This window comes from Silene latifolia, chromosome 1 (assembly GCF_048544455.1).
Source record: "Silene latifolia isolate original U9 population chromosome 1, ASM4854445v1, whole genome shotgun sequence".
In the NCBI taxonomy this organism is placed as follows: Eukaryota; Viridiplantae; Streptophyta; class Magnoliopsida; order Caryophyllales; family Caryophyllaceae; genus Silene; species Silene latifolia.
This window is the reverse complement of record NC_133526.1, coordinates 24579412-24590042: the sequence shown is the minus strand read 5'-3', so window position 1 is coordinate 24590042 and position 10631 is coordinate 24579412.

Sequence of the window (10631 nt, the reverse complement as noted above, 5' to 3'; positions counted from 1 at the left end):
GGATACGACTAGTGGCTGATTGGGGGGGATGTACTGGGATGAGCCGTTAGGGCATTGGTAATCTTGTAAAATTTATGTAGCTACGGAGGTGTCCAAGATAGCTGTGGACACCCCAACGCATGTTTTTACCTAGTGAAAAACCACCCGCGCCTTCCATCAAAACAAAATTTTCCCATCGATTTATTTATCAAGAAATAGGCGCGGCTCACACTTTGTCATACCGACAAGAGCGGCGGTCTATATCAAGAAACAGACGCGGCTCACATCATTATACCGACAAGAGCGGCGGTCTATATCAAGAAACAGACGCCGGCTCACATCGTCATACCGACAAGAGCGGCATTCTCTGTCAAGAAATTAGCGCTGTCGCAGTCACCCCAAGTAGTAGACGCCACGGCAATCACCCCAAGAGGTTTGATGCCGTCGCAGTCACTCCAAGTGGTAGACGCCACGTAACACGCTATCAAGAAACAGCGCCGCTCACACCGTCATACCGACAAGAGCGGCATTCTCTGTCAAGAAATTAGCGCTGTCGCAGTCACCCCAAGTAGTAGACGCCACGGCAGTCACCCCAAGAGGTTTGATGCCGTCGCAGTCACTCCAAGTGGTAGACGCCACGTAACACGCTATCAAGAAATAGACGCCGGCTCACACTGTCATACCGACAAGAGCGGCGGTCTCTATCAAGAAACAGACGCCGGCTCACACTGTCATACCGACAAGAGCGGCATTCTCTGTCAAGAAATTAGCGCCGTCGCAGTCACCCCAAGTAGTAGACGCCACGGCAGTCACCCCAAGAGGTTTGATGCCGTCGCAGTCACTCCAAGTGGTAGACGCCACGTAACACGCTATCAAGAAATAGACGCCGGCTCACACTGTCATACCGACAAGAGCGGCGGTCTCTATCAAGAAACAGACGCCGGCTCACACTGTCATACCGACAAGAGCGGCGGTCTCTATCAAGAAACAGACGCCGGCTCACACTGTCATACCGACAAGAGCGGCGGTCTCTATCAAGAAACGACGCGGCCACACTGTCATACCGACAAGAGCGGCGGTCTCTGTCAAGAAACCAGTGCCGGCCCACACTGCCCATCCGACAAGAGCGGCAATCACCCTCACAAGGCGGATACCATGACAGTAACGGCCATCACACACTACACTCGCAAAAACAGACGAAGTGTCTTGGAAGCGTTGAAACACAGTTGAGATACGCACTCTAAAACGACCACGGCCAAGCCGAGGCGGAAACAAAAGGGGCGCTCAATTAGGAATACAGGAAGACAATTCTGACAAGGATAAGATAAAGACCTCGGCCAAGCCGAAGGCGAAAGAAACGAACCATTATTAGAAGATAAGTTACAAAATTACAAGTGAAAAGAATACGGACGACGGCCGGCCCCCATAGGGATAAGCCAAAACACGACCTACCGAGATTGTACAAAAAGAAGACAAAAACTATCACTATGTTCATGTATCAAGAGCGCAGGAAGGAAGGGTGAGTAGTTGGCCCCTGACGGACGGTGAAGCGCATCTGTCAGTAAACTTGTTCTCATCAAGCAAAGACATGGTAGCACGTGAGGAGTCAAACAGATCTCTTTGTAAACTTGTTCTCATCAAGCCGCATCTTCCTCAAAGCAGCAACCCAAAGAGCTCTTCTAGCAGCCTCGGCCTTGGCCTCAAGATCCTCACTGCCCTCATCCTTTCGGCTTCTTCTTTAGCTACCCTAGCCTTCTCAAAGAAGAGTCGCTTTTCCGCGGCCGCCTCCCTCTCCATCTTCGCCTTCACCGCCTCCTTGGCCTCCTCCACCGCGGCTTTCTCCTTAGCCTCGAGCTTGTCATCAAGCAACGCGTCGAACCTGCCCCACGGGAAGGAACCATCAAGAGGGAAAAGCTCCCCGATAACTTCCCTAGCAGCGTCTTGGCCAAATCCGGAACTTGGCGCACGGTTTGGGAAGCATGTCGGTTTGCGGCATCTCGATGTCCGCCTCTTTTTGCTTGATAATGGCATCTCGCCCGAACCACCTCCCGAGCCTTAAACAGTCCGGGACTCGTTCTCCGCTTGAGGTAGAGGTCGGCACGCCCGAGCGAGCTCACATTTCCTCAGCCGATTCAGCCTTCGGCGGCCGCGGCCTCGGCTTTAGCCCTCTCAAGAAGGACCTCCTTTTCAGCGTCCTCCCCGAGTTTTCCCTCCGCAAGAGCGCCTTCTCGCTTCTTCCCTAAGCCTCGCTCATTGAGGAGACCCGGCTTCGCCGATGCGACCACCCGCTTAGTGGCATTACGCTCATGAACAGCCCGAGCCACGGCCTTCTCTTGCTCCCGAGACGAGCGGCGGTAGCCACGTTCCACCTCGCCGACTCCCTAATAAGCTTCGCACCCTCCTCTATAAGCTCGGAGACGGAAGCCTTCGGGATGAAGGGACGGTGGTGGCAATCGCCACCAGCCTGCGGGCCGGGAGACGAAAGCCTTCTGGGATGAAGGGTTGACGGTGGTGCCTTGACCACCAACCTGTGCAGAGGACCCCACCGCCTGCTGCCCAACGTGGGCAATAGCCGACTGCGGCTGATCTGCAGAAATTCAGTTTAAACATCAGTATCAGTATCGACCCATCAGAAATACCTAGTGGCACGGCTGAATTTAAGCCACGAGCTAGATAGGTACCATGTTTGGCCTTCTTGACCGGAGAAGGCACTTCCTTGCCAGCGGTAGAAGCTGTCCCTTTCCTCTTACGGATAAGGGGAGATCCCTCTGCGTCAGAATCCCCCTCATCGGGAATCTCAACAATCTCCATCTTTTTAAGGGAGGGGATGGGAGTTGAAGCCGGTGTCGACGCCGTTGCCACCGAGGGCCTTGTTTTCCGCGTCCGACGCACCACGCCGCTAACAACCCTCGCCTGCGCCTCCTCTTTGCTCAAGACCTTCAGCCGCTGCTCCATGAGGTCGTTCGGCGACATCCTGCGGTCATGGGCTGCAGCCTTGGGATGCAAGTCAGCAACGGTTTTATCTTTGTGCAGCCCCATTCTCCGAAGAAGATCCTCAGATAGGTCCGGTCCAAAGTGGTCTACGAAAGAAACAAAGCAAGAGTCAAGAAGAAGAAATGAATCGAAATTCGAAGACACAGAAACATTGAGAGCGACGGAGGGCCTCACACCGACCCCACTCACCCCGTGCTAGGGCCGGTATGAGGCCGACATAGCAAAGCGGCTCATCCTGAAGAATGATCTGCGTCGGGGGAATCCATCTTTTCGGCATCCCACGCTTGTCCACCTCAAAGAGCCTCATTGCCAGCCTCTCATCCTCCGTAAGAGGGACCCTGCTAGCATCCATTTTAAGATGCTTCCGAGTGACCCATCTGTCATGCTCCGCCCTAGTCTCACACCGCAAATTAACCTGGTGCCGGAAGGAACGGGGCAGCGGATAGTCATTCGGCACTTTAACATACACCCACTGATCTTGCCAGTCCTTGCAAGAAGAAGGTTTGTCAGCAGAGACATAACCCTGCTCCGTCTGTACACTATACCATCCAACACGGCCAGAGAGTGACTGTTTGAGATGATGGAGTCGGCGGAATAAATTCACCGTCGGAGCCTCTCCTTTAAAAAGACAAAGCCAGACAAAGCCAATGATGATCCTCATGGCCAGCGGGTGCAGTTGGGCAACAGCAACGTTCATGGCTCTAATTATGGCCACAACGTACCCATTCAGCGGGAACCGGAGCCCGTACTCCAAATGCCGGAGGTATACGCCAGTACAGCCCGACGGAGGACAACATACGGCCTGACCCTCCTCAGGGATAACAATTTCGTACCCCCTACCAAAGAAAAAATGATCCTCGAGAAGTTTCCCGTCAGAGCAACGGGCAAGCTTACGGGACCAAGCGCGATCAAGATGGATCTTACAGACATAGCCGTGATCCATGACGTACTGTCTCCCCTCACTAGGACGAGACCTTTCCGCATCATCACCAAAATCATCACCAAGATCACCAAAAGAGTCGGAATCCTCCCATTCCTCCAGAATTTGAGGATCAACTTCAGGAGAAGGGGACCTAGGGCCCCCCGACGCAGGTTTACTAGGTCCAGCATCAGCAGAAGACATGATTCACAACAGATTATTAAGGAAAATGAAAAGTTTGCTTGCTTACCTCAAAGAAAAACACTCGCCGGATCAAATACTCCGAAGATTAAGAAGAAAACCCTTGAAAGTTTGGAGAGATGAAGGTTTTAAGAGAAAAATTTTCGAAAATAAAATGGAGGCCAAAATCACGGAATAACTACCCTATTTATAGAGAAAAGCCCATGAAGAAGGACCAATCGGGGCACGACCCATGAAGCGTCAACCAATCGAACACACACGTGTCAAGCATGCAACCGCGGAATGTCAATCGTCGCAACAGTTGAATGTCAATCAATGCAACAGTGACCAAACGTCTTCAACACGCCTATTCACATCTCTTCGATGTTCATCTCCTCAAACAGATTCCTAGGTACCTAGTCTCCGCCGGCCATCGATCAACCAAGCCGGGAAGCACGGCGGGGCAATCCAAATCAACCTAAGCACTCTCACTGGTCTCGGCCAGCGTCATATTCTTTTCCACATCGGATACCCTTTACGCATCCATGTGGAGGGGGGATATGGTATATGGAGCGGCCTAGCAAGAGCCACGCTGGTACACAAGAAGACACCGATCTGAGTAAAGATTTTGAAATTTTACGCAGAATATACGCTCGGCATACATCGGAGCCCATACCACTGCATAGACTACGCTGGGGGCAAATTGATGGGGCATATTCTGCACCGCTGACCAAGTCAACACACTGAGCAAGGTCAAAGATATCCACAGCAAGTCAACGACTTAGATCGCTTAGCCGATCGACCATCTACCGCTAGCCAGGGTATCCATTTATAACTTATCATGTCCACACATATAGTATATGCTAAAAATATCAAACACTATTCTAGGAAATATTTTTTAGGCGGGAAAATTGGAGTTTCGCCTATTCATTTAGTAAATAAGGGATGATCAAAAGTCAAAACATCTTATTTAAGAGACGCAAAAGATGTTAGGTTGTTAACAAGTTCCAAGGATGCCTCATATTTATAATCATAAGACCACTACATCATATGTTAATCTTTCTATGTGGGACAATTCTATTATTTTTATATAATCCTACATTATTTTCCAATGTGGGACATATAACATACTAAAAAGTACACAATTTTATATATGTACAAATTATATGAAATCTATACGCTAATGATATCATTTTTACCACGAATCAAATTATGTTATTTTCATAATTTTCTTAATGATATTTTTTTGCCAAATGAAATGTAATATTTTTTTATATAAAAATTAGAAACATCACTTGAATATAATATAGGAAATAAATTTTATAATAATTAAAAGATTCTCCACTTTATTTTTAACATCAAAAAATATTATTTATAATACTTTCCTAAATTAATTTTTAAGATCACCCCACCTAATGATAATTTTCTGATGTGGGACAATTCAACTATTTATATGTAGTATATTTACCACACCTACATTATTTTTCAATGTGGGACAAATAACACACGAAAAAGTACACCATCTTTTTTGCACCTATTTCGATATCCAACCCGATTTAATAATGAGAAAATATTATACTATCTATTTATATTCGTACGTTTTTTTCCATTTTTTGTCATAATTAAAATATGTACAAATGATATGATTTAAATTACATTTTTTTTCCTAACACGACTCTTAAGATGTAATTGAGGGAGCAATAGAATGTATAAACAAATGCAAAATAATTCCTTTTCCTGGTGCGATTTTGATTAATGGTTAAAAATTATGATGTATTTTAGTTACTCAAATGTAATGAGGCATAATAATTATCTATACTTGAAAGTTAAAGAGATTTAATTCTACTATTTACCAAAGTAAAAAAGCTCATTATTGATTTGTTTGTGGATTCAAGATCTTTTTATGCAACACTTGATTGTATTATAATTCATAAATTTTCTATTTTAGTGCAGAGATTATCATTATATGACACAAACAAATTTATGTATATTTAGCACCCATTTTATTTTTTAATTATGACTTTGTCTTAAATAAAGTTATTATACTATCGATTGTCTTAAAATAAACATTATAATATCACTAATATAGTAATATATAATCGCTTTTATAAATATCTACGTGATTAATATTTGTATGGTATTGTTGTAACTAAGGTTTGTCGTTAATACAAACTCTTATAAGAACTCTCTAAGATAATTGTTAAGCGATTAAAAAGATTTTGGGTTGATACCCCTAAGTTATGACTCATATTTATAATCATGTGATACCACACCTCATGATAATCTTCTAATGTGGGACAATTCAACTATTTATATGTAGTATATTTACCACACCTACATTATTTTTCAATGTGGGACAAACAATATATTTAGAAATACACCATCTTTTTCACACCTAATTCGACATCTAACCTGGTTTAATAATAATAAGCAAATACTATAGGAGTACTATTTATTAATATTCGTATAGTATATTTTTTTTAACTTCTTATCGTAATTAAAATATGTGCAAATAATATGATACTATATTCTAATGCTAGCATTTATTTACCACGAATCTAATTATATAATTTTTCAAAAAAAAAAAATTATGTTACTTTTTTGCTAAATGAGATGTATAAGTTTTTATATAAAAATTACAAACATCACTTGGACATAATATAAAAAATATATATATCATATCGTGGAGTTAATGATATAAACTCCTAAGAGCTATTCAAGACAATGCTTAAGAGACTCAGAAGGTTTTGGGTTGGTATTTAGGTTCTAAGGATGCCTTCTATTTATAATCATATGATCACCCACCTTAAGCTAAACTTTCGATGTGGGACAATTCTATTATTTATACGTAATATATTCACCACACCAACATATTTTTCAATGTGGGACAAATAACATACTTAGAAATACACCATCTTTTTCGCACATAATTCGGCATCTAACCCAGGTTAATAATAATGAGCAAATACTATACTCCCTCGATTCAAGACCAAATACAACATTCCTTTTTTTACATTATTCATGAACGAATAGAATCTTTACGATTCCTTGCAATATGTAAGATAAAATATGGTCATGTAAGATCTTATTTGATTCACCTATAAAGTACAATGAGAATATCAAACTTTAAATTTTTTATAATGTAAACTTAAAGATATTTACGTTGTAATTTGTGTCTTGACAAGTGTGTAAATGAAAATGTTGTATTTGGTCTTGAATGGAGGGAGTACTATTTATTAATATTCGCACGTTTTTTTTATAATACTTTTTTGGCAAATGAGATGTATAAGTTTTTATATAAAGATTATAAACATCACTTGAATATAATACATAATATAGAAAAAATATGTATATATCATACTGTGAAGATAATGATATAAACTATGTATATATCATAGTGTGAAGATAATGATATAAACTCTTAAGAGTTCTCCAAAACAATACTTCCTCCATTCAACTCCACTCTACCACTTTCCTTTTTCACGTTTGTCAACGCGTGTTTTACGCGTTAAATATCGTTAGCTACGTATTTGCAAAAATTATAAAAGTTAGATATTTTTAATGTACTCGTAAAGACGAATCAAACAAAATCCCACATGAAGTATATTTCCACTTACCTATCGAGAGAAAATCAAAATTGAATACACAATTGTGAATAGTGTACAAAAATGAAATAGGTAGAGTGGAGTTGAATGGAGGAAGTACTTAAGAGACTCAAAAGGTTTTTGGTTGATATATAGGTTCCAATGATGACTTCTATTTATAATCATAGGATCATCCACCTCATGTTAATCTTTCGATGTGGGACAATTATATAATTTATACGTATTATAATCACCACACTAACATTGTTTTTCAATGTGGGACATATAACATATTAAAAGAAGTAGACCATCTTTAATACTCGTATGTGCAAATCATATGAAATCTATACTCTAATGAAAACATTTTTTACCACAAATTTAATTATATTATTTTCATAATTTTTATAACAACATTTTTTTGCCAGATGAAATGTCAAAGTTTTTATATAAAAATTAGAAACTTCTCATGAATATAAAATAGGAAATATAGATATTATAATAATTAAAAGATTCTCCACTTTATTTTTTATGTGGAAAATATTATTTATGAAACTTTCCTAAATTAATTTTTGATGATGTGGACGCTCTAGAATCGCTCGAAAAAAACTCTCTTTTATATATATATATATATATATATATATATATATATATATATATATATATATATATATATATATATATATATATATATATATATATATATATATATATATATAGATTTGGTGGAGAATTTCCTTGTGAGTAAGATATGGGCCAATGGGCTTTATTAAGAGGAAACGGTCCTAATTCTCCCCCCTACCAACTAAGTTGGAGCATGGAGAGTCGAGATGCCCAACTTGCTGAGAAATGCGGTGAATGGAGAGGTAAATACTTTGGAAAAAATATCGGTAAGTTGATTAATGTAAAAGGTAGATTGACTATCACACATAAGATGTATCGGTTGAGAATGGTCAATGCCGATGTAGAAGAGCAAGCCTCGAAGCCACTTGAGCTCACATATGGTGTATGCTATGACCCGATATTTTTCTTGTTTAATTTGAATGTTAGTTTACGTGTAGTTTTCAGAGATTTGAACCTTCGTGATTTTACATGTCGTAGTGAATTTTAGATTATTTTATAGATAGTTGATCATTTTTCTATATATATATATACCATCTAAATATCGAAGTGGATTTTGTTATATTGCGGATTTTAATTAAGTTGTAATCCCATTTGAGTACTTTTTTGTACAAGATCTAGTTTGGTAGATCCAAGATAAAGGAAAATTGGTGGGTACTTATGAATGGTATAATTATCACAAAAATATTTCAGTGAGGCAGTTTTTCTTAAATATTACTGGTATATAGTTACATTCTAATTAATTCAAATGTCCCAACAAGAATGACTTTTAGTAAATTTCATAAGCATATCATGTAAAATCTTGATATTGTATGAATATATGAGAGTATATTATTGATTGAGTTTTAATGAATGTATATTACAAATATGTGTTTATAATAATGATTGAGAGTTGCTTATATAGGAATGGTCTAGCTTTACTAATATTATTACAACTAGGATAACTAAGTTGTTGTTAACTAACTTTAGTAACAACTTTCATAACTAAATCATTGAATATAATATATCCAATATAGCACTAGAAAACCAAGTGATGTTAGTCCAGTGGTAGCCGGGTTGAATCTTGAAGCTTGTAGAAGTGCAGGAGTTGAGAGGTCCCGGGTTCGACTATCAGTTGAGGCGGTGATCACTTGGCCACTGCAACCCCCGAAGGAGGTGGCTTACATGATCCATATAGTGGTGGGGAAATGCATGGACCCGGGGGATTCAACCCCCCCGTCATCAAAATAATAATAATAAAAAAAATATAGCACTAGAAGTGTTTTTAAACTTACGGTTTTTATGAAGGAGTGTTTGGTAAGCGACATATTGGTCGAAATTCAGCATATCCAAGGATTTTAACATATTTGACCAATCAATATGGTAAATTTAGTGTTTGGTAAACAACATATTAAAACATAATATTTGGAGACAATATGTTGTTTTACAATATGTTGTTTACCCCAGTATATTAGTTAACATATTTTAAAATAGAAAAGTTACTCCGCTGACAAAGAAAATTGTTAATCTCAATCTGCTAATTATAAAGTATTGGTCAAACATTCTAATAAAATTTGCCATCTATAATCTTCTTTTATAATCTACCTAAGCTGAAATTAATCTGTTGATTACCAAACAAATCCGAAGTTTGGTTTCCAACACATAACAAATCGAGCCCCAATAAAAAATTTCCGTACAAATTTACCCGAAAAGGAAAGTAAAGAAAGTTACACAATGTTTGCTATTTCGTATAAAATTGTTGTCTCATACGAGAATTAGTAAACTGACGTGCACAATTATTTAATTATTTATTTCTTTGTATGAAATACAATCCCTATTTACTAAAAGAATAGAAGAAGCTATTATCTTTCCTGCCTGAAACATATTTCCTAAAATAAAGCTTAGTATTTTAGTGTATACTATAGGTATAATGGGTTATTAATGGCACATAAATTTAATATTTAAACCATTCCATATTTAACATTTTGCATAAATTTATCTCATGTCTAATATGATAAAAAAAAACATTTTTTGTTTAAATAATTTTACAATGAAAATTCATCGATTTTAATGATAAGAAACTGCGCAAAAAAATGTTATTAGTAAAAAAAATCTGAAATAACATCATTAATTTATTTGTAAAAGAGAAACAATCATAAGAAACAGGAAAAATAAGTTGTTAGGTTCTCTTAATTGATGATGACATACCCATTTTAACTTGTGTTTTCTTAGTTTACTATTTCACGCTTAATCGATCAATTTGCTTATTCTAATCATGCAAGGATCGTCAAGTAATTGCTACCCAAGACTTAGAGTCATTTGGTCTTGTATCGGTCATATTATGTACAAGTTGGAAGAGTAGAATACTTATAACAAAG